At 42.1% G+C, this 25,598-nt stretch overlaps 1 protein-coding gene across 1 annotated transcript in view; it reads left to right on the top strand.

Annotated features, from left to right (window-relative positions):
- The first annotated feature begins 13,198 nt into the window (after positions 1–13,198).
- SH3D19 (SH3 domain containing 19) overlaps positions 13,199–25,598 on the top strand; it is a 230,561-nt gene continuing 218,161 nt past the window's right edge. The window contains exon 1 of the mRNA XM_064267569.1: positions 13,199–13,276. The gene's annotated coding sequence lies outside the window, so the exon portion shown is untranslated. The remainder of the gene's footprint in view (positions 13,277–25,598) is intronic.

Genomic DNA, 25,598 nt, shown 5'->3' with positions numbered 1-25,598 from the left:
AACAAAACAAAGCAAGAAACTAGGACACAGTGAGCAAACGAAAATAAATTAATACAATAACTTATAAATGGCTTGGAGACAACAGTCGATTTCAAACCACATAAAGAAGCAGGCTATGATTGCTTCAACAAACTCTGAAAACAGAGAATCAAGGATTCTTCCAGATGAAGATGTATTCCTGGAATTACCAGGTGTAGAATACAAAAGATTAATATACAGAACTCTTCAAGAAATCAGGAACGAGATCAGGCAACAAACAGAAAAAGCCAAGGAACACACAGATAAAGCAGTTGAAGAAATTAAAAAGGTTATTCAAGAACATAATGAAAAATTTAATAAACTTCAAGAATCCATAGAGAGACAGCATTCAGAAATTCAGAAGATTAACGATAAAATTACAGAATTAGACAACTCAATAGAAAGTCACAGGAGTGGAATTGAGGAACTGGAATGCAGAATTTTGTGAAATTGAAGATAAACTACTTGGCACCAATATATTTGAAGAAAAATCAGATAAAAGAATTATAAAAAATGAAGAAACCCTAAGAATAATGTGAGACCCTATCAAGAAGAATAACTTGCGAGTGATTGGAATATCAGAACAGAGAGAGATAATAGAAAATACAGAGAATTGTTGAAGACTTGTTGGCAGAAAACTTCCCCGATATCATGAAAGGATATCTAGCCAAGACGGTCATCGAACTCCATACAAGGTAGGTCCCAATAGAAAGTCACCAAGACATATTATCATCAAACTTGCCAAAACCAAAGATAAAGAGAAAAATTTAAGAGCAGCCAGGGATAAGCGAAAAGTCACCTACAAAGGAGAATCAGTAAGAATAAGTTCGGACTACTCAGGAGAAACCATGCAGGCAAGAAGACAATGGGATGACATACATAAAGCTTTGAAGGAGAAAAATTGCCAGCCAAGAATCATATGTCCAGCAAAACTGTCTTTCAAATATGAAGGTGAAATTAAGACATTTACAGATAAACAGAAGCTTAGGGAATTTGCGAAAACCAAAACTACAAGAAATACTAAACGGAATTCTCTGGACAGAAAATCAATAATATCAGATATCAACCCATCACTAGAACACAGAACAGAACATCCAGATATCAACTCAGGTAGGGAAATTGTAAAAATAAATCAAGACTTAAAAAAAAAAAAAAAACTCAAAACAGGGAATCTGTGATGTCATTATCTAAAAGATGACAATAATCAATAAAGAGGGACTAAATAAAGTAAGCATAAATCTTCCATGTGGACAGGAAATCAAGGTGATATAGGGAGATACAAGTTATGTTTAAAATAGAAAATAGGGGTAAATATCAAGGCAACCACAAAGAAAACTAAGGATCCTACACTTTGAAATAAAAAATAAGATAAGCATAAAGACTCAGCAAAAACAAATTCAACCACAAGGAAAAAGAGGAACACACAATTCACAAAGAAAAACTTCTCAGCACACAAAAAAGTAAGTGGAAAAATGAAACTGTCAACAACACACAAAAAAAGGCATCAAAATGACAGCACTAAACTCATACCTATCTATAATCATGCTGAATATAAATGGACTAAATGCACCAATAAAGAGACAGAGAGTTGCAGAATGGATTAAAAAAAACACGATCTGGCTATATGCTGCCTACAAGAGACGCACCTTAGACTTAAAGACAGAAACAAACTAAAATTCAAAGGATGGAAAAAAATACATCAAGCAAACAACAATCAAAAAAGAGCAGGACTGGCTATACTAATTTCTGACAAAACAGACTTCAAACTTAAATTTACCACAAAGGATAAGGAAGGACACTACATAATGATTAAAGGGACAATAAACCAGGGGGATATTACCATATTAAATATTTATACACCCAATGACAGGGCTTCAAGATACGTAAAGTAAACTCTAACAGCACTGACAAGTGATATAATAGTAGGAGACTTCGACACACCACTTTCAGTGGACAGACATCCAGGAACAAGCTCAATAAAGACACAGAGGAGCTAAATGCCACAATTAACCAACTTGACCTCATAGACATATACAGAACACACCACCCAACAGCAACCAAGTATACTTTCTTTTCCAATGCACATGGAACAGTCTCTAGAATAGACCACATATTAGGCTATAAAGCAAGCCTTAACAGAATTCAAAACATCGAAATATTACAAAGCATCTTCTCTGACCATAAGGTCATAAATGTAGAAGTCAATAACAGAAAAAGCAGTGAAAAGAAATCAAACACTTGGAAACTGAACAATACCCTGCTCAAAAATGACTGGGTTATAGAAGACATTAAGGATGGAATAAAGAAATTCAGAGAATCCAATGAGAATGAAAACACTTTCTATCAGAACCTTTGGGACACAGCTAAAGCAGTGCTGAGAGGTCAATTTATATCAATAAATGCACACATACAAAAAGAAAGGCCAAAATCAAAGACTTATTCCTACAACTTGAGCAAATAGAAAGAGAGCAACAAAAGAAATCTTCAGGCACCAGAAGAAAGCAAATAATAAACCTTAGAGAAGAATTAAATGAAATAGACAACAGAAAAACAATTGAAAGAGTTAACAAGACCAAAAGCTGGTTCTTAGAAAAAAATTAACAAAATCAATAAACCATTGGCCAGACTGACAAAAGAAAAACAGGAGATGAAGCAAATAACCTGAATATGAAATGAGATGGGTGATATCACAACAGATCCAGCTGAAATTATCAGTGCACCTTGATTGCATGTTTGATCAATTTCAGATTGCAGAACTTGATAAAAATCTTCAATTTCTTTGTCTTTGGCATTAATGGTCAGTGAATAAATTTGAATAATAGTCGTATTAACTGATCTTTGTAGGTGTATGCATATTATCCTATTACTGACAGTGTTGTACTTCAGGATAGATCTTGAAATGAACTTTTTGATAGTGAATGTGATGCCGTTCCTTTTCAATTTATCATTCCCAGCATAGTAAAGTAGACCATATGATTGTCTGAGTCAAAATGGCCGATACCAGTCCATTTCAGCTCACTAATGCCTTTTAATTTTTGACAACTTGCAATTTTCCTTGATTCATACTTTGTATGTTCCGTGTTCCTATTATTAATGGACTTTGCAGCTGTTTCTTCTCACTTTGAGTTGTGCTGTATCAGCAAATAAATGTTCTGAAAGCTTGACTCCATCCAGGTCATAAGGTCAACTCTACTTTGAGTAGGCAGCTCCTCCCCAGATGTATTTTGAGTGCATTTCAACATGAGAGGCTCATTTTCTGGCACTTTATTGGACAATGTTCTGCTGCTATTCATAAGGTTTTCACTGGCCAGTTTTTTTTAGAAGTGGATTGCCAAGTCCTTCCTCCTAGTCTGTTTTAGTTTGGTAGCTCCACTGAAACCTTTCTGCCATCGGTGACTGTCTTGGCTATCTAGTGTTCTTATAACAGATATAAATTTATTTCTTCATAGTAAAGTAGGCTGAAGGTCTAAATTCAGGGCATCAGCTTTAGGGGAAGGTCTTTTCTCTCTGTTGGCCCTGGAGGATGGTCTTTCTCATCAATCTTCCCCTGGACTAGGAGCTTTTCTGCACAGGAACCCCGAGTCCAAAGGATGTGCTCTGCTCCTGGCACTGTTTTCTTGACGGTATGAGGTCCCCCAGTCTCTCTGCTCATTTCTCTCTTTTATATCTCAAAAGAAGCTGGCTCAAGACAAAATTCAATCCTGTAGATTGAGTTCTGCCTCATCAACACAACTGTTACCCATCCCCTCTCATTAACATAATAGAAGCAGGATTTATAACACATAGGAAAATCATATCAGATGACAAAATGGTGGACAATCACACAATACTGGAAATCATGGCCCAGCCAAACAGACACAAGGATTTTGGGGGGACAAAGTTTAATCCATGACAGTGACCCTGCTGGTATTTGAAATACCAGTGGCATAGCTTCCAGCATCACAGCAATATGCAAGCCTCCACAGTAGGACAACTGACAGATGAGTGGAGGGTATGTGTATACATACACAAAAAAAACCCACATCTGTTGACATTGAGTCTATTCTGACTCATAGTGACCCTATAGGACAGAGTAGAACTGCCCCACAGAGTTTCCAAGGAGCGTCTGGTGGCTTTGAACTGCCAGCTGTTTGGTTAGCAGCTGTAGCTCTTCACAACTACGCCACCAGGGGTTCCATATACATATATGATGTATAAATATTTATACATTTTTCCCCCAGCTGAAGTATAAAGTCAAAAGCAAACACATTGTATCAGAGTCCTTTATATGATGCTGTGTTTCTAATCAGAAATATATATGGATCTGGGAACCAAAGGTGTGGGAGTGGGAGTGGCCCCACTTACCATCACTCCCAGTGAAACATGCTTCCTGGGTTCTACAAGCTTAAGGGTCCTGGTAGTCAACAAAGGCACACTCTCACAGGGGACATAGCAAGGGTCCAGTTGAATTACAAGCCATGGCTGCCACTGGATGCTATGAGCTACTTCTGACCAGGGTCCAGAAAATGAGGAGTCACCATCTTGGCAGAGATAATTAACTCTGATCAGCAGGCAGAGGTAAGGCTGATTTTACACAACGGGAACAAGAAGGCATGTGTGTAGAGCTCAGGTGACTCATTTGGATTCCTCTTGGTTCTCCCTTGACCAATTGTAGCTGTGAACATACAAGTAAAGCAACTTACCTGAGACGGATATGGTTACTGGGGATGTAATGAAGGTTTGAGTCATACCACCAAGTAAACCCCCAAGATCAATAGAGATGGTAGCTGAGAGCAAGAGGAATTTAGAATGGACAGTGGAGAAGGGAGATGATGAATACTAGTGGAGGCCCTGACACCATCTGCAGTGATGGAAGCTAACCGCCTTATTTTAAGTTTTTTCCCAGGAAGAGAAGTCAGTCCACTGGAAATCTGGAGAAGCTGCTCCCTGAACCTGTATGGAGAAGTGGATTCCTTTGGCTCAGGAGGTAGTGTCTTAGTTTTCTAGTGCTGCTGTAACAGAAATACCACAAGTAGGTGGCTTTAACAAACAAATTCATTTTCTCACAGTTTAGGAGGCTAGAAGTTTGAATTCAGGGTGCTGTCTCCAGGGGAAGCCTTTCTCTAAACTCTGTCTGCTCTGGAAAAGGGACTGTCTATTCTGAGCTTCTACTACTAAGTGATCTTCATGTAACTTGGCATCTCTCTTCCCCCATCTCTGCTTGCTCACTCATTTATTTCATCTCCTTTAGATCTCAAGAAATTGACTTAAGACACACCCTACACTAATAGTGTCTCATTAACATAATAGAGAAAACTCATTCCCAAATGGGATTACAACCACAGGTATAAACTCCAAAACTCGTTGCCATCATGTTGATTCCAACTCATAGTGGCCCTAGAGGACAGAGTAGAACTGCCCCATAGGGTTTACAGGGAGTGGCTGGTGGATTTCAACTGGCCGATTTTTGGTTAACAGCCTTTTTGGTTACCTGTGCCACCAGGGCTCCAACCATAGGTATAGGGTTTAGGATTTACCACATATATTTTTGGAGGATACAATTCAATGCATAACAGGTGGAATGTGGCAGACTGAGATGGGCCACTCAGATCTCCCCTCATGAAAGGACTTGATGGTCAGGCATGAAGAATGTGGTAAATTGACAGTCTCTGGTTCTTTTTTTTTTTAGTTCTTAGCAACTTCAGGGTCTGCCTCAGCTTTCAGGTACCCCTAGCCAATGACTAAACAAAGTGGTAGTGGCTGAGCTTACACACTTCCTGGGTCAGGCTCTAGACAATGACTGGGCAAGGTGGTGACTCAAGGGCCTAGCCATTGACACTGAAAGCGGGGTTCTTATAACAGGCAGACTTCATTCTGGAGCTTCTATGGGCTAGCAGAGGCTGTATCAGGTCTGCAGAGTGGTATGACAGCTCTCTTTAACCAATCTCTCTCCCTCTTTTCCTCTCACAGGTGCTAGTCCCTAAAATCTTTGCATTCCTAACTCTACCTCAGTGATTGATTCCTGGAGAATCTAACCAGCTGCACAAAAAATGACCATAAAACCTCAGTGACACAAAACATTAAGCACTTCCTATTGCTTATGGGAGCCCTGCCTTGGTGGTTAAGAGCTCGACTGCTAACTAAAAGGTCAACAGTTCGAGTCCACCAGCCGCTCCTTGGAAGCCCTATGGGGGAGTTTTACTATGTCCTGTAGGGTCACTATGCTCCGTGGAAACCCTATGGGGCAGTTTTACTCTGTCCTGTAGGGTCACTATGAGTTGGAATCGACTCAACGGCAATGGGTATTGCTTGTGAGTTTACAGGTCAGCTGGGCAGCTGTTTTGGTCTCAGCTGGATCACTCATGGGTCTGTAGCCAGCTCTGGTCCAGATAAGCAGCTCTGCTGATTTCAGCTGGGTTCTCTTGCACGTTAGGGGTTGGCTGGCTATGAGCTGGTCTAAATGGCTTCAACTAGGACAACTGGTCTCTCCTTCACATAGTGTCTTCTTCTCTAGTAGGTTCACTTTGGTTTGCTCATATGTGGTGGAAGGCTTCCAAGAGAGCAAGCTGAAGGAAACAAGCCCTCTTGAGGTCTAGACCTGAATTTGTATACTGTCATTTCTGCCATATTCCACTGGACAAGGCAAATCCTAAAGCCAGCTTAGTGTCATGGGGGTGAGGAGCCACTTCTTCATGGAGAAGCTGTGAAATCATGTTGCCAAGTGTATGGAGGGAGGCATAAAAAATTGGGGACATTTTTGTAAGCAATCGACCATATGGAGGAATTCTCTAAAGAGAAGTGCATGGGGCAAACAAAACTATCACTACTACTATACTGTGCTTTTTATTCTCTCTCTTTTTTTTTTAACATAATGAAAATTTTCAAACAGACAGAAAATATGGAGAATTATAGAACCACTCGTGAACCCACCATCCTACTTCAGTACATCTTAAAAATCTGTCATATTTGGCTTAGCTATTTTAAGAAATGGGACTTTGCAGATACTTTTGAAATCCACTGCATATCCCTCTCTATCCTTGATTTTTGTGTGTGTGTGTGATCTTCAGCTGTATGCTTTTAATTCCTGAGAGTTGTTTTTTACTTAAGTTAAAGGACTCAAGACTCAGACTCATGCCATATAGTGATCCAGCAGAAAAAGATGGAATTACATTAATTCAGTCATTAAACAAACATCGTGCCTTCTATTTGCTAAGTACTGCAAATATTAAGTATGACCAAAACCCACTGCCATCGAGTCGATTCTGACAGAGAACTGCCCCGTAGAGTTTCCAAGGAGCACCGAGCAGATTCAAACTGCCGGCCTTGTGGTTAGCAGCCATAGTACTTAACCTCTACACCACCAGGGTTTCCAAATATTAAGTATATATAGTATAAATATAAATGTATTTATGTAGTATATTTTTAATTTTTTATTGTTGAGAATATACATGGCAGGACATACACATACTCAACAATTTCTCTATGTACAATTCATTGACATTGATTACATTCTTCAAGTTGTGCAACCATTATATTCTTATTTTTTGTAGTGTTCTATTTGCACACTATTTTGCTTTAGGCTATATATCTAAAGAAGTAAGGAGCAAAGAATATTGTCCCTTATAATGAGGGCTCTTTTTTAATATCTCTTGCAGATTTTTTAAAAAGAAGTTAAAGACTTGAGGGCTAAACTTGTTCTACTACTAGCCTGTACATCGAATTCCAAGTTTCTTACCTTTTTCCTTCTATGGGTTTGGCTCCTGTTGTGTCACTTGGGTGGGTAGAATGTTTTCACAGTGTTTACTTAGTTGCTAGTTGACCACACCTTTGGTTTTCTTTCATATGATTAAATTGTTCTTGTTTATAACTTCTACCTGGTTTCTCTACTTCAGTGTGATGACTTCAGAGTGCTTTTACAAAGAGTTGGTTATACCTTTTTTTTGTAGTTGTTAATGAAAACTTTATTGAAATATAATTCACATACCATAAAATTCACCCCTTTAAAGTATACAGTTCGAGATTTTTTAGTATATTTACGGAGTTGTGCAGCCATCACCATTATCTGATTTTAGAATATTTTCATCATCCCCAAAAGAAATCCCATAGCCGTTAGCAGTCACTCACGATTTTTCCCTCCAGCCAGCCCCTGGCAACCACTCATCTACTTTCTGTTTCTATGGATTAGCCTATTCTGGACATTTCCTATAGATAGAACCATACACAGTGTGTGGTACTTGGGGCTGGCTTCTTTCATTTAGCAGAACGCTTTCAAGGTCCACCCATGTTGTAGCATATATCAATACTTGCTTCTTTTTTTGTGGATGAGTAACATTCCATTGTGTGAGTATACCACATTTTGTTTATCCATTCCTTAGCTGATGGACATTTGGGTTGTTTCCGCTTTTTGGCTGTTACGAATAATGCCACTATGAACATTCATGTACTACTTTCGTATGGACATACATTTTTATTTCTCCTGTGTGTATGCCTACGAGTGGAATTGCTGGATGACATGATAACTCTATGTTTAGCTTTTTGAGGAACTGCCAAACCGTTTTAGAAAGTGGCTATACCATTGAAAAATCCCACTAGCCATGTATGAAGGATGCAATTACTCCATATCCTCGCTAACACTTGTTATTGCTATCTTTTTTATTTTGCCAATTGTAGTATAAAAAAGAAAAAGTAGATGTGAGGAAAACAGTGGTTGTTCAGCGGTAGAATCCTCGACTTCCATGTGGGAAACCTGGGTTGATTCTTGGCCAACGTACCCCAAGTGCAGCCACCATTTAATGGAGGTTAGTGAGTTGCTATAATGCTGAACAGGTTTCAGTGGACCTTCCAGACTAAGACAAACTAGAAAGAAAGGCCTGGCCAACTACTTATGAAAAATTAGCCAATCAAAACTCTATTAATCACAGTGGTCTGATCTTGTGCATGGGTTCACCATGAGTCAGAGATCGATTTAGGGGCAGCTAACAACAAGAATAGTAGATGCGAGAGGCATTGGTGGTTCAGTGGTAGAATTCTTGCCTTCTACCCAGAAGACGTGGATTTAATTTCTGGCCAATGCACCTCACGCACAGCCATCGCCTGTCTGTCAGTGGGGGCTTGCCTGCTGCTGTGATGCTGAACAGGTTTCAGTGGAGCTTTGAGACTAAGATAGACCAGGAAGAAAAGCCTGATGATCTCCTTCCAAAAATCAGCCCATAAAAACCCTGTGGATCACAACGGTCTGATCTGCAGCTGATCGCTGGGATGGCGCAGGACCAGGCAATGATTCTTTCTGTTGGGTGTGGGGTTGCCATGAGTTGGGGGCTGACTTCACAGCAGCTAACAACACAACAGTAGCTGTGAAGTAGCAACTTGTTGTGGTTTTGGTTTTCATTTACCTTATAACTAATGATGTTGTACATTTTTTCATGGGCTTATTGGCTATTTGCATATCTTCTCTGGAGAATGCCCATTTTTCAATTGTGTTATTTATCTTTTTATTATTAAGTTGTAAGAGCTCTTTGTATATTCTGGATCTAAAACTGTGGTGCAGTGAATTATTTAATATGTCCCTTCTTTTTTTTTTTTAGCCATAGTCTTTGTAACTCTCAACAAATGACTGGGTGGGACTATGCAAATGAGATGCTTGTGGCCCACCAAGGGGATTGGATAGCTTACCAATAATGTAACGAGCTGCATGGTATCCTTGTGGGGCGGAACCATGTAAATAAGGTGTATGGAACCCTAATGAGGAGTTGGTCAGTTTTGCTATCCTACTAAGCTTAAAATGAGCCATCCTAAAGGTGGGAAGGAGGGACCTCACCACCACTAAGAAAGAAGAGCCAGGAGTGGAGCATGTCCTTTGGACCCAGGATTCCTGCACTGAGAACCTTCTAGATCCAGGAGACAGACAGAAAAAGAGAGACAGAGAGCGAGAGCTGTAACACCAGACACGGCAAAAGACTGTAAGAAGCAGTGGCAGAAAAACAATAGCAGCAGGGGCAGGAGAACCAGGAGATGGGCAGGAAACAGTGCAGTGGGCTTCCTGGCCCATGGAGCATGAAAGCTGAGCGCCTTCGGGTGGCAAAAGGCTTACTGGCGGAGTGGTGTGCCTCCAGACATTTATCACCAGGGCTAAAAGAGCTTTGTAACACTTGCCTGAGCAACGCAGAGGTGAAGGGGCCAGAAAGAGGTGTGCCTGCAGGCATGGCTAAGACCAGGATGTCCTAACGGAAACTATATCCTGAATGTTCCTGAACCTGAATTGTAACCAGTTACTTCCCTAATCAACCCCATAATAGTATATTTTGTGAGTTCTGTGTGGCCATTGCAACAAGAAAAAGTAGAGAATGCCATGGGAGGAATGGTTGGTACCTGAATTGGTAAAAAGTTTGAAGGGTGGAGGCGTATCTGATCTCCACCTCATAGGGATCAGCCTTGGGCTGTTGATCTTGATTCTCCTTCCCCTTGTGAAGTTAAGAGGTGGTCGGAGGCCCCTGCCATGCCATTTTTACAAAAACCAAAACCAAACAGTTGCCCCCAAGTCTATACCAACTCATGGCAACCCCACGTGTTTCAGAGTAGAACTGTGTTCCATAGGGTTTTCAATGGCTGTAGCCTTTCCAAGCAGATCGCCAGGCCTCTTCTGTGGCAGCACTGGGTAGATTTGAACCACCAACCTTTTGGTTAGTGGCCACGGGTTTACTATACTTTGGATAGAAGTTCCTTATTAGATATATGATTTGCCAATATTTTACTCCATTCTGTGGGTTGTCTTTTCACTTTCTTGATAGTGTACTTTGGAGCATAAAAGTTGCCAATTTTGATGAGGTCCAAATTATTTTTTCTTTTGTTGCTTGTGCTTTTGGTGTCACAGCTAAGAAATCATTGCCTAACTCAAGATAATGGAGATTTACCCCTAGGTTTTCTTCTTAGAGTTTTATAGTTATCTTGTACATTTAGGTCTATAATTCATTTTGAGTTAATGTTTGTGTATGGTGCAAGGGAGATTCATTGTTTTGCAGTTGTCCACTTGTCTTAGCACTACTTGCAGAAATGACTCTTCTTTCCCCATTGAATTGTCTTGGTGCCCTTTTCTAAGGTTATATTTTTATTATAAACCTTACAAATTTTACCTTGTTTTGTGGTAAATTGGATAGATCTTTCTCTCATCTAAGGAGGGGGGACATATTTTGTTTATTTAAGATGAGAAAACTTACATAAAAAAATACCTACCATGGGAAAAAAAAAATAATGGAGCCTCATGTAAATATTTTTCCTACTTTTGAATATCCCCATAGCATTTTGTGTGGTATGAAAGTATTTTGTGGGGTCCCAAAGCTCTGATGGGAGATCCAGGACAACTTTCAGCCTCTTCTAAGCCTAGAATCTGAAAAACTGACTCCAATTTAATGAAGATGTGCTGTTGTTAAGTGTCGGTGTTGTCGTCATTGTTGCTGGGTGCCATGGAGTTGATTCGGACTCATAGCAACCCCATGCGACAGAATAGAACTGCCCCATAGGGTTTCCTAGACTGTAATTTTTATGGGAACAGATCACCAGGTCTTTCTCCCTCGGAGCCTCTAGGTGGGTTTGAACTGCCAACCTTTTAGTATGCAGCCCAGCGCTTAACTGTTGTGCCACCAGGGCTATTGTCGGGTGAAAATTGTCAGGGTAGGGACCTCTAAATGATTACTTTGAAGGTAACTCAAACACTTAAAACAACCCCAAAGATCTAGAAACTTTTTTCTTGCTACTTTAATCTCAAGTTCTCCAGATATCTACGTATTTAACTGCTTATGCAGTAATAAAGTTTTAACTTACGGATTTGACCTCAATTTCACAAGATCGATTGTGGTTCTAATCTGCTTAAAAGCTGAAGGATTTTCTTAGGCAGCAGCAACCACCATTGAAAAGGCAAAGAAATAGCACTCAGGTATGGCAGGCAATTCTATTTTTGGTGACCCTTTTCTCCTTCTTTTTTTTTTTCTCTTTTTACACTCTAACCATTAGCAGCTCTCACCATCTCTCAGAAATAGACCAAGAGGCTGAAGATAAAGGCCGGTTCATCCCACGCAGGAGTTTCCTACGGTTTCATGCCCAGGCAATGCTCCCGCCTGCTGCTTGGATATCTTTTTACGAGATTCCAGAATCTGACTCTGACTGTGTATAAGTGTACATGTGCAGCGGCTGAACCTAAGATGTGTATTTGATAGGTACACATAACACATTCATTAAACACTTCTTCTCAGCTTTTAAAAACCTTCACAAGGATAGTTCCCACAGCTACGTACCTCAAATTGCAGTTTCTAACTCCAAAGTTCTTGCTCCTGCCACCCCACCAAATTGCCTCTCCAGAAAGTAATGGGATATGGGGCTCCTTAAATACATTTTCTTCCTTTCCTCCTAGGAATCGTGGCCACTTCCTAACCCTAAATTAAATGGATTACAGCGAGGCTCGATTTTAAGGCGCAAAAGGAGGTAAAAGGAAAAAAAAGGAGGGAAGAAAAAAAGAGGCTTGACCCAAATCCAAGCCAAGTTCGTCAGGAAGTTCAGCGGCTCTCAGCAAGTCCCATCTCTTCAAGTCTGGAGCCAGGCAGGTTCCTCCTCCTCCTTCTCCTCCTTTTGTTTAAGCATCAAGCAAATGGGTTTCCTGTTGACACCGGAATATTGTGAGGGGGCAGGAAGAGGCCAGGCCACCTCCTTTTTCTCCCCTTCCTTCCTATCCCGTTTATTTATTTCGTACACGTTTGTTTTGGTCGAGCGGAGGGTCCAGCGTGAGTGGCTATGGAGCGGCCTCCGGAGCGGTAACCCCTCCCCAAGGAGGCGAGGCCCGGCAGAGCCCGCCCGATCCCGGGCTGGAACTCCGCGGGGCGGGGAAGGGAACGAGGAAGGGGGAAGATAGTGGGAGGGAGAGAGCAAAGGGAGGCCGAGGCCGCCGAGGCGCTGCGAGGAGGCGGGGGAGTCGCTAGGCCCGGCCGGCCGCTCCCCCGCGGGCTGCAGGTGTTGTCCGCCGAGTGGCCGCTTCCGAAATCGCCGCCGCCGCCGCCGCCTCCCTGAAGGCGACTTTCCCGTTTCCAGGGCGCCAGCGTGGGGCGCCCGGTGCCCGCGGCTGGGGGCGCCGGGTCCCGCAGCTCGTCCGCGGTCCCGGGGCTGCGCCTCCGCGCCTCGTCCATGGCTGAGGGCCGGCGGCGGGAGGACGAGGAGGAAGAGCTGCGCGAGCGCCGGGAGCTCGGTGGTCCGCGCCGCGTCCGGGGCCGTGCGCTCTCGGGCCACTCGGCCGCAGGTGAGGGGCGCGGAGCGCTGGCGGGGGCTGGGGCGGGGGGACCGAGGGCTGGCTGGGCTGGGGCCGGGGGCTGGCTGGCCTGGGGCCGGGGGTTGGCTGGGCTGGGGCCGGGGGCTGCTTGGGCTGGGGCCGGGGGCTGGCTGGGCTGGGGCCGGGACCTTTAACTCTCGGAGGCGAGGGTTCAGGGAGAGTGGCCTTTTCCATCCCATCTCCATCTCACTTTCGGGCCGAGCCTGAGGAAACTCAAACCAGTGTCTGCCTGCTAACGACCCTGGAACCGATTTTCCAAAAATTTCCGTGCAAACTAAATCCAGGAGTTGCTGGCTTGGGACTTGTGGTCTGGGTATTACTTACCTCTGGCTGAGTCAGAGGCCGGTAGAGAATTCACTGGGTCTGGCCGTCTCGGTGGAGGACGACCCCTCCCGACCGGCTTGCCTGCCCCGCAGCAACCAGGTCAGACACGTGCTGGCACCGAGTGCAAACCGGTTTCGATGTCCTATGAACTTCGGACCTGTGGCCCTCCCTCCTCCCGCCGCCGGGGCTCACAACATTTCTGTAGGACTTGCTTTAGAGTTATTTTGTGAACACCTGCTCTCCCCCGCTCCCCGAGGAAAGGGAAGTCCAAACGGCAATTAATCCGGGTATATTGAGAATAATTTCTGTACGTGTAACTGCTTTTATGATCTTGTGTTTTGGGGTGCACAAAAGCTGCATCCATCGAACAGTTTGGCGCGTAAGTGGAAGAGTGAATAGGTGTAAATCCACACCCCTTCTCTCTTTGGGGACGGTTTTTCAACTAAACATAATAGAGAGGAAATTCTTTGGCCTTTGGTTCCTACTGGGTAAGCTGAATTACCAGAAAACAAAAACGAAGAACAAGCCAAGAAGGGTGACTACAAAAGGGGATGGAGAAAGGAGAAACATTCAGAGAAGAATTAATTCATCAGGAGCTCTTTTATAAAGTTTAATAGGGTGAACGTTCCATCAAGCCACCAGAAGCTTCTCTGTGAGGCTTCTTCATTGCTAAGAGAAAGTTGCAAAATTAAAGAATAGATCTATAGGAAAGAAAGGGAGGATAAAAAATGAGATTGAAAGGAAAGATCTTGAGTGGGTATGAAGAAATAGTGAATTTGTTGTCCTTGGTAGGATCTGGGAACTTTAAAAATAATTCCATTACTAGGACTTTTAATCAAAATAAGACATTTGATTATGTACAAGAATACCAGCTGTTTTGAAAACAGTTGTTCAGTTCAGTGTAAACCTAGACCTAATGAAATTAGGTAGTGATTAGGTAGTAATTGCGGGGTTTGAATAAATATTTTTTGCAGAAACGCTTTATGAAAATGTACCTCCGTTGAATTATTGCTTTAAACAGTATAGGCTGTCTGAGATTCCTGTTACCTTCAGCGAAAAAACTTCACTCTCTTACAAGGGACTGTACTGTGACTAGCAATGTTGGAGTTCAGACTAGATACGAGCCAGATGTATGTTTATTCTTTAGTTGCAGTCTATGTTTTTATTCCAAGCTGGTGGATATGGCCTTTTGTAACTTGTTTTTACTGGTTCCTTTATTTCCCAAGGCCGGCAGAGACTTTTCTAGGTCTGTGATAATGTTTTGCTGAGACATGACTTGGTGTATTTTTTGTGCTCAAATTGGTGCTTGCTGTGTCTAACCATTTAATATACGCTCACTAAGGTGGTACAGTGGTTAAGAGCTTGGTTGCTAACCAAAAGGTTGGCAGTTCACATTCCCCAGCCGCTTTTTGGAAACCTTGTAGGGTACTTTTAGTCTGTCCTATAGGGTCCCTGTCAGTTGGAATCCACTTGATGGCAGCGGGTTTGGTTTGGTTTGCACTAAGGGGTGAGTGAGAGAAATACTATGTATGGAATGGGTAGAGCGTTATGCTTGCAATTTTTGGTTTTCTTTTGGGATAAAGTATTTAATATAGTTTGTTGTTGTTAGTTGCCTTCTAGTTCATTCTGACTCATGGGGAGGCCATGTGTGCAGTGTAGAACCTCCATAGGGTTTTCAAGGCCATGACCTTTCGGAAGCAGATCGCTAGGCTTATCTTCCAAGTGCCTCTGAGTGGGTTCGAACCGCCAACCTTTTGGCCAGTAGTCAGGCACTTAACCATTTGGGCCACCCAGGGGCTCAAAATATTTAATATAGTTTTCGTTTCTTTAAAAGCTGTGCTTCTCTTTCCCCTCCTTAGTTAATGTGCCGTTCAGACAGCACTGCATTCCTTACCAAGCTTGGGTGTTTGGTAGCTGCGTCTCTGCTGGATGTTGCTTTCTCTCCGAAGAGCATGAACTGACCCAGAGGCTTCGTGTTTCTTATTAACTTCTTTCTCTCCTTTTACCTTTTCCTCTTTGCCTCCTTCCCCCGTCACCTTACAAGCTAAAGATTTTCTTTTTCTTTGATCTCATAAACCCAAGGGAGTCTGTGAATTCCTTCTCTTCTTGCAAAATTTAGGTGTGGTTGCAGAAGTGGATTTGTTTGTTTTGGGAATGTACATACAGAAGAGCAAGGAAATCAGAAAATCTCTAAGTTAGGAAGTGAAAACTCTTAGAACCACTGCCCATGCAAGACACAGAATGTTGTCAGTCTCCAAGAAGCAACCCCTATCTTTCCTACCCAAGAGCCCCCTCCTCCCCTAGAGGTAACCAATTTTTTCACTTTCGCAATTATTTCCTTGCTTTTTTCTACAGGTTTGCTATACACGTATGCATCCCTATACAATGTTTAGTTTTTCCTATTTTTAAACTTCATGTAAGTTGGAATCATCCTGCTGTATGTGTTCTTTTATACCATGCTTTTTTTTCACTCAATATTCAGTAAGAGTCTTGTTGGGGCTATAGTTTATTTTCACTGTATAAATATATTATACCTCTTTTAGCGTTTAAAAAATTTTTATTGTGGTGAAATATATATAAGAAAAAGTTGGCATTTTAACTGTTTTTAAGTGTACAATTCGGTGACATTCATTACATGCACCTTGTTGCGCTGCCATCACTGCTATCCATTTCCAAAAGCTTTACATCACCCCAAACAAATCCAGGACGCCTTCAGCAGTAATTCCATTCCCTCTCCTCACGACCAAACCAAAACCAAACTCGTTGCCATCAAGTCGATTCCTACTCATAGTGACAGAGTCCTATTCCTACTCCTAAGAGACAGAGTGGAACTGCCCCATAAGGTTTCCAAGGAGCATCTGGTGGATTCAAACTGCTGACCTTTTGGTTAGCAGCCTGAGCTCTTAAAGACCACGTCACCGGGGTTTCCCTCCTCCCCGGTCCCCCACTAATCAACTGTTGTCTCTATGTATTTGCATAATATAGATAGTTCATGTAGGTGGAATCATACAATATTTTCCCTTTTGTGTCTGACTTATTTCATTCACCATGTTTTCAAGATTTATCTATGTGGTAGCATGTGTCAGAACTCAATTTTTCCTTACACCTAAATAATATTTCATTGTATGCATATACTGGATTTTGTTTATTTATTCATCTGTTGATGGACACTTGGGTTGTTTCTACCTTTTGGCTGTGTGAATAATGCTGCGGTGAACATTGGTATATGTGTATTTGTCTAGTCCCTGTTTTCAAGTCTCTTAGATCTTTTTTTTTAGATCTATACCTAGAAGTGGAATTGCTAGGTCATGGTAGTTCCCTGGTGAAGGACATCATGCTTGGTAAAGTAGACGGTCAGCGAAAAATAAGAAGACACTCAACTAGAGGGATTGACGTAGTGATTGCAACAATGGCTTAGACGTAGCAATGATTGTGAGGATGACGAAGGACCCGGCAGTGTTTTGTTCTGTTGTACACAGGGTTGCCATGAGTCATAACCGACGCAATGGCACTTGGTAACAAACAATAATGGTAATTCTAATATTTAACTTTTTGGGGAACCGCTGAACAGTTTTCTATAGCAGCTGTAGCATTTTACTTTCCCATCAGCAATGGCGAAGGGTTCCAATTTCTCCATATCCTCTGCACTCTTCTTCTTTTCCATTTTTCTGATAATAGCCACCCACTGGGTGTGAGGTGGTATCTCTTGGTGGTTTTGATTAGCATTTCCATAATGGCTAAGTACTACATTGAGCATCATCTTTTCATATGCTTATTGACCATTTGTATATCTTTGGAGACCTGTCTATTCAAGTCCTTTGCCTATTTTTTAATTGGGTTGTTTGTCTTTTTGTTGTTGAGTTGTAGGAGTTGTTTATATATTCTGGATATTAAAACCAAATACATTCTCCCATTCTGTAGGTTATCTCTTCACTTTCTTGATAAAGTCCTTTGATACAGTATCCCATACTTTTGTCATCCATCATTTTTTTTTAATTGATTTGCAGGAGCTCTTTATATAGGAATCTCAACTCTTGTTGGTTATATGTGTTGCAAATATCTTTTTCAACTCTGTGATTTATTTTTTAAGTTCTCTTATGGTTTCTTTTCTCAAGGTGAAATTATGTGTCTAGTAGCTTCAGAGCATAGGACAAGTAAAAGTTGCAAAGGAAGAAAAGAGTTTAGCCAGGCACAGGACAAGAAAGAGGAAGCTATGGAGGAAACCAGGGCACCATGTTGAGAAGAAGCTGGGGCATTGAACTTGAAAGTGAACCTGTTTCTGCAGGTCACCTTTCAGCCAAATAGTAGATTGGCTAATAAACAGTATCACCCGGGAGTAATGTGCTCCCGTACACAGTCAACTACCATATTTTTATGCACGTAAGGAGCACTTACCAGTTTATTTGCCAATGGCACCTCCCCCAGGAATTTTCATAAGCAGTACTATGCTAAAAAAAAAAACAATTAGCGTTTCGTGCTTAGGAAAATACCTCTTTGGAGGGGAGGGTGTGGTTGGCAAACAAACGTAGAAGGCTCATAAAAATACAGTATATGAGACCAGACGGCCAACATTTACCCAAAAACAAAGATGAGAAGGCAAGGAGGGGGAGGGAAGCTAGATCAATGGAAACAGAACAAACAATGGCAGTAGTGAGAACGCTGACTGACACGTTGTAAAAATTGTAACCAATGTCACGAACAATTTGTATAAAAAATTGTTAAATGGAAACCAATTTGCTCTGTAAACATTGACCTATAAGACACAATAAAGTATTATTAAAAAAAAAAAAAAGGGAGAAGAAGCTGGAGCAGCAACTGTAGGCCTGGCCTTTGGGAGCTGTAAGCTTGCCCTTGAGGTAGAGATGGTAACAGTGGTGGGGTGTTGGGGGTGGTGGGCTATTCTTTTCTGTTAATAAGCTTTACTTTTTAGAACAGTTTTAGATTTACAGAAAAAAATTGAGCATAAAGTTCTCATATGCCCTCTTCTTACAATTAATGAACTGATATTAATACGTTATTGTCAATCCCCCCCCCAAAAAAAAAAAACCAAACCTGTTGCAGTCAAGTTGATTCTGACTCGTAGCAACTCCCTAGGGCAGAGTGGAACCGCCGCCATAGGGTTTCCAAGGACCAGCTGGTGGATTTGAACTGCCAACCTTCTGGTTAGCAGCCAAGTACTTAACCACTCTGCCACATTGTTAAGTCCATTCTTTTTTTTTTTTATTGTGCTTTAAGTGAAAGTTTACATATCAAGTCAGTCTCATACAAAAACTTATACCCACCTTGCTATGTACTCCTAGCTTACTCTTGCCATATTGAGACAGCACACTCTTCCTCTCCACCCTGTATATCCCATGTCCATTCAGCCAGCTCTTGTCCCCCTCTGCCTTCTCATCTCCCCTCCAGACAGGAGCTGCCCACATTGTCTCATGTGTGTACTTGAGCGAAGAAGTCACTCCTCACCAGTATCATCTTCTGTCTTATAGTCTAGTCTAGTCCCTGTCTGAGGAGTTGGCTTTGAGAATGGTTCCAGTCTTGGGCTAACAGAAGGTCTGAGACCCATGACCTTCAGGTCCTTCTAGTCTCAGTCAGACCCTAAGGACCATTAAGTCTGGTCATTTTACAAGAATTTGAGGTCTGCACATCCCACTGCTCTCCTTCTCCATCAGGGATTCTCTGTTGTGTTCCCTGTCAGGGCAGTCATGGGTTATAGCCAGGCACCAGCTAGTTCCTCTGGTGTTAAATCCATTCTTAATTCAGATTTCCTTAGTTTTTACCTAACGTCCTTGGCTTTCAGGACACCACATTATGTTTAGTTGTCATGTGTCCTTAGGCTCTTCTTGACTGTGAGTTTCTCAAATTTACCTTTTTTGATGGTCTTGACAGTATTGAGGATTACTGGTCAGGTGTTTCACAGAAATTTGTCTGATGTTTTTCTCATAATTAGACTGAGATGATGGGTTTTGGGGAGGAAGACCATCCTCATCTAGGATACATACTATGAACATGACATCGCTGTTAATATTGACCTTGATCATCTAGCTGAGGTAGTGTTTGCCAGGTTTCTCCACTGTAAAATTACTCTTTTCCCACCGCTTTCCATGCTGTGCTCTTTGGGAGGAAGTCACTAGCCCAGCCCCACACTTAAGCAGTAAGGACTTACACTCCATCTTTTTGAGGGTAGAAAATCTACATGTATTATTTGGAGTTCATCTGCATGGAAGAGGCCATTTTATTTATTTATTCTTTTTAACTCCCTCCTTAGTTTCTTCAGTCTCTCCAAGGCTGTACATTGGGATTGTCTTCAGGTCCTGCCACATGGGGAGTGTAAGCTCATTTCCTCCACCCTAATTCTGTACAACCACCTGATGGGTGCTGACATATGACACAATTTCATTTAGAAAGAAAAGGTATGAAATACATACGTTTGATTGAGGTGACCTGTGACTAAAACTCATTCTTACTTGAGTGCTCTGTCCAGGGGTACAGATGACTAATAGAAATCCCTTTCCAATCTTGGAAATGGAGAGGATGTTATAGTAGGAAAGGAATTTAGAAAGAGCACTGCACTGGAATAATCAAATGAGAGTTAATGTTTATTGTGCAGCAGGTGCTGGGTAATATTTTGTTTTACCTGCATTTTTCTCACTTAGTCCTTGCACCAATTCTTTGGTGTAGGTGTGACTGTTTCCTTCACTTTACATATGAGGAGACAGAGATCTCGAGAGGATAAATAATTTGCTCAAGGTCACACTGCCAGTGAGTGACAGAATTCGAATCCTGTGGTAGAGACTCCTAGTTGCCTGCCCAATACTCATTCTCCTCTTCCATGGGTTTTTTTTTCTTCCTTTTTTAGTAAATGGAAACCCTGTATTGCTGGGTGTGGCAATGTGAGTACCTATGAAGCTACTTCTCCCAGTGTGCTAGTGAGATGCAAGTCAGAGTTGTTGAGTGGGGTTTCCAGGAAAGTTCTTTAAAGGGGTCTAACTCAACTGCACAGAAAAACCTTCTGCCTTTGTCACTTTCCTATGAGGAACAAGGATGTGTTGGCTGGAGCTCTAGAAGTTGTTTTGGGCCATGAGGAACATTGAGGCTGGAAGCTATGCAGTGAGAATGGTGGAGCAGAAAAACAAATAGAACATCAATAGCTGATCATGAGAGAGTCACCATATGAGCTTTTGATTGCCTGTCTTCTTTCTTTCTTTGAGAAAAGATAAATTCTGCCTTGTTTAAGCCTCTCTTTGATCTTTATAACTAGCAGCCAAATGTAATTCCTAATTGTGCAGATTCTAATGTGATCTTACTGTATCTAGCCCTGCCCTTACCACTAAGCAATAATGCGTTTTGTTAATGTGAAGTTACCTAGGATACTTAGATTCTTCCTGCTATTTTATACTTAATTTAATTATTAAAATGTGACCTTGAACAAATCACTTAGCTTTTTTGCACCATCTTTTTTTTTTTTAATCCCTCAAATGGGTATTATTCATTTTCTAACTACAAGTTCACTGTGAGGAGCGTGCTTGTAAAATTGAAGATCTAACAGTGATGTATATTTTTCAAAGAGGGTCATAGTCATCTTTGGATGGGTTTAGGGGCACCAAAAAGGAAGCCTCTAGAACCTGAAAACAGGTTTTACTGATTTTGTCATTTTGCTTAGTGTCAGCCCTGAGTACTTTTCAGGGTGTAAGTAGAAGCTGAAAAGGAAGGTGGTTTTATCCACTGGGCTGGTGTATAAGATTCACAGTTGCGTTGCTCATGAGCCCCGTGATGCATGCCAGGGCTGCTGCTTGGGATGCAGAGTTGGTTTTCAGTATGGCTGCCTTCATTGTACCAGAGGTTTGTTTCCAGAAGATTCATTAATCAAAGAACCACTGTACTGGAATATAGCTAAGTGTTTTTTCTCCGAGAGCTGGCCAAGAACAGGGGGCACAGAAGAAAATGTTTGCACAAGGTGTGGAGAATTAACTTTTCTGGAAGTACATATCATCATTTCCAAATAGATCTTTGAAGCCAGTACAGAGGTGTTCATGTAAGGCCCCAGCCCTCTAGGCTTTTACTGTTAGGCACCCTGAAACTCTTCCAGCCTCTACCCATTACCCAGTTCCAAAACTGCTTCCATATTTAGTTATCTGTTAGAGCAGTACCCCACTCTTCCGGTACCAGATCCTTAGTTATTAGTTACCTAGTGCTGTTCTAACAAATACCGCAAGTGGATGGCTTTAACAAAGAGAAATTTATTCTTTCACAGTCTAGTAAGCTATAAGTCCAAAATCAGGGCATCGGCTCCACGGGAAGGCTTTCTTTCTCTGTCAGCTCTGGAGGAAGGTTCTCGTCATCAGTCTTGGTCTGGGAGCATCTCAGCACAGGAACCTCAGGTCCAAAGGATGTGCTCTGCTCCCGGCACTGCTTTCTTGGTAGTATGAGGTCCCTAACTCTCTGCGTGCTTCCTTTTGCTTTTCTGTCTTGAGAGATAAAAGGTGGTGCAGGCCACACCCCAGGGAAACTCACTTTACATTGGATCAGGGAGGTGACCTGAGTAAGGGCGGTGTTACAATCCCACCCTAATCTTCTCAACATAAAATTACAATCACAAAATGGAGGACAACCACAGACTACTGGGAATCATGGTGTAACCAAATTAATACACACATTTTTGGGGGGACATAATTCAATCCATGACATTTACCTAGCTTTGATATAACAGAAATACCACAAATGGGTGCTTTAACAAACAGAAATTTATTTTCTCACAGTTGAGGAGGCTGAAGTCCAAATCCAGGGCGCTGGCTCTAGCGCAGGGTTTTTTCTCTCTGTTGGCTCTGGAGGAAGGTCTTAATCTTTTGAAGTTTCTCTCCTGGCTGATCTTCACGTGCCTTGGCATCTCTCTTCCCCTATCTCTGATTGGGCAGTGGAGGAAGGGCAGTGCCTTTTATGCAGTGTCAAAAAACTTGTCTGAATTATGTTCAAATGTTTGGAGGAAAGTAGAACCTGTAGTTGGTGAACCTGGTTATCTGGCTGAGGAGATTTCTAAAAAAGATCTTTAAGAAGCTATGTGGCTTCTCCTTGCCATTTATGCTAACATGCAAGAGGAAAGAGATGGACTTAAAAATGAATTGTACAAAATGAAAACAGAACTTTAAAAGATTTGGAAACTTCTGTTGTACAAACTAAGGACACGTATCATAGAATGTTCACCAAGGATGTGGCTGCACATGAGACCAGAAGAACTAGATGGTGCCCGGCTTACCACCAATGACCGCCCTGACAGGGAACACAACAGAGAGTCCTTGACAGAGCAAGAGAAAAGTAGGGTGCAGAACTCAAATTCTAGTGTAAAGACCAGACTTAATGGTCTGACTGAAACTGGGGGAACCCGGAAGACATGGCCTCTGGACTCTCTGTTAACCCAGAACTAAAACCATGCCCAAAGCCAGCTCTTCAGACAAAGATTAGACTGAACTATAAGACATAAAATGATACTTGCAAAGAGTGTGCTTCTTAGTTCAAGTAGATACGTGAGACTAAATGGGCAGCTTCCATCCGGAGGCGAGATGAGAAAGCAGAAAGGAACAGGAACTGGTCGAGCGGACATGGGAAATCCAGGGTGGAGAGGAGGAGTGTGCCATCACATTACAGAGAGAGCAACTAGGATCTCATTAACAGTGTGTGCATAAATTTTTGTATGAGAAATTCTTGAGCTGTAAACTTTCACTTAAAGCACAATTAAAAAAAAAAAAAAAGGATGTGGCTACACAATCTTTTTGTTAAAGAGATTAAGCCTGTGACTGATGCATCTAACCAACCAGCACAGCTGAAAAGCCATCAGCTTAGACTGAAGGGGACAGAGAAAGAACAAAAAGAGAGAAAAGCTGTCTGCTTCTAGTAATTCTACAGGCAGGAAACAGGTCAAAGGAGCTACATCTTTTGTCCTCCAAGAACAGAAAAGAGCTATCCCTGGAGCAGCTCAGAAATCAGCAGAACTGTTGGAAGGAGCTTGGGAAGCAAGGCTTTCTTGGCTTCAAAGGGCGGGGCCATGGTCTTTAGGATCTCAAACGGTAGAGCCCCAGCCTCCTAGGTTTCAAAGAGTCAGATTTTTGCCACCCCAGTTCCGGAGTGTGGGACTGCTGTTAAGGTGTGCCAAGGGGATGGGGATGCTGCCCAAAGCTGAGGAGGAAGGGCTTCCATGCCCAAGGGGCAGAACGCGGCCTGCCAGGGCCAAGAGGGTGGGGTCGCCACTCAGGTGGACTAAGAGAATGGGGCCAACCAAAGCCAAGGGAGTAGAGTTGCCGTCCCACTGGGCCTGGAAGTAGGAGGTGAAGCCAGGGCTGAGGAACCTCCACCCAGAATCCAGAGGGCATGGCTGGCACCCAGAGTCTGCAGGGCAGAGCCATTGCCCAAATAGTCTCAGAGAAGAGAGGATTATTTTCAAGCCTTGATAGCTAGTGTAATTCGTTCTGCTGGGTTTTGGACTTGCTTGATGCCCGTTATCCCTTCCCTCTAGTTACTACCATTTGTAATGGAAATGTCTATTTTGTGCCTGTTTTACAATTGTACTTTGGAAACATACAGGTTGTATTCTAGATTTCACAGGTTTACAGATGAAGAGGAATTTTGCCCTAGGGTGGAATATGCCCATATTTGATTTAAATGATTCAGAAAATGAGATTTTGGACTTGGAGTTCATTTAAGACTTTTGGGATGATGTGATGGGGTGAATGTGTTTTACATGGATTTTGGGGGGCCAAAGGGTGGAATGTTATGGATTGAATTGTCTCCCTCAAAATTATGTATTGTAAATCTTAACCTCTATGTCTGTGGTTATAATCCCATTCTTCTTGTCTTTGTTATGTTAATGAGACAGGATTAATGTAGGATGTGTCTTGAGTCAATCTCTTTTGAGATACAAGAGATTAAACAAGCAAGTGAGAAGCAGAGATGAGGGAAGAGATTGCCCAGGATCAGAAGTATGAAGAGACTAGGACCTTCCTCCAGAGCTGACACAGGGAGAAATCCTTCTCCTTAGAGCCAGTGCCCTGAATTTGGACTTCTAGCCTCCTAAATTGGGAGAAAATAAATTTCTGTTTGCTAAAGCCACTCATTTGTGGTATTTCTGTTATAGCTGTGCTAGATAACTAAGACACTGGAATAGTTACTGAGGAGCTGGATTTTTGATATTCTATGCGAGTTAAGATTCCAATTTTAAAAAATAGGATGTTGAGTGGTTTCAGCATGATTTTATGTTATCTGAGCTATGTTTTTCCGTCATAAATTATCCTAAGTCATTCATAATGAGATGACTTTTAGTCCAGCAGAATAAACAAAAGGAATGCACCATGCATTTTATATGTGGATTTTATTCAGTCCCTCTGTCATCTTATGGAAACCCTGGTTACGTAGTGGTTAAGAGCTACGGCTGCTAACCAAAAGGTCAGCAGTTCAAATCCACCAAGTGCTCCTTGGAAACTCTGTGGGGCAGTTCTACTCTGTCGTTCAGGGCTGCTATGAGTCGGAATCGACTCGACAGCAACGGGTTTGGTTTGTTATAGTCTAAGACGTCTCTCCATAAAGAATGGTGTGGTGAGCTACCATTGAAGTAACTGGAATGCACTATATGTGTTAGTTGTGTTTTTTTCAGGCTGCAAGAGATAGAGGCCTGTCCTAACCTCAGCTGATGGAGGCTTATTGTAAGGATACATGGATAAGTTGGAAGACACAGGAAGTAGTCTCAGAAGTCATTTAGAAATATCTAGGAATCTAACCGAAGAGGTCTGTGGCGTACTTATACATAGCTGCCTTCAGACCCATCCCTGGCCCCATCTGCTGGAAGGATGGCAGGGTCTTGTGGCATCCACATGACTACCTGAATGTGTTAGATGGAACCTGTAGACCCCGGGGTGCTCTGAGGTTTCTCAGAATTGGGAGAGGGTAAAATTGGTAAGGGGGCAGTGGTAGAATTCCTGCCTTT

The sequence above is a fragment of the Loxodonta africana genome, chromosome 13, assembly GCF_030014295.1.
Source record: "Loxodonta africana isolate mLoxAfr1 chromosome 13, mLoxAfr1.hap2, whole genome shotgun sequence".
NCBI lineage: Eukaryota > Metazoa > Chordata > Mammalia > Proboscidea > Elephantidae > Loxodonta > Loxodonta africana.
Note: the sequence above shows the minus strand (reverse complement) of the source record. Positions and strands in the feature narration are given on the sequence as shown.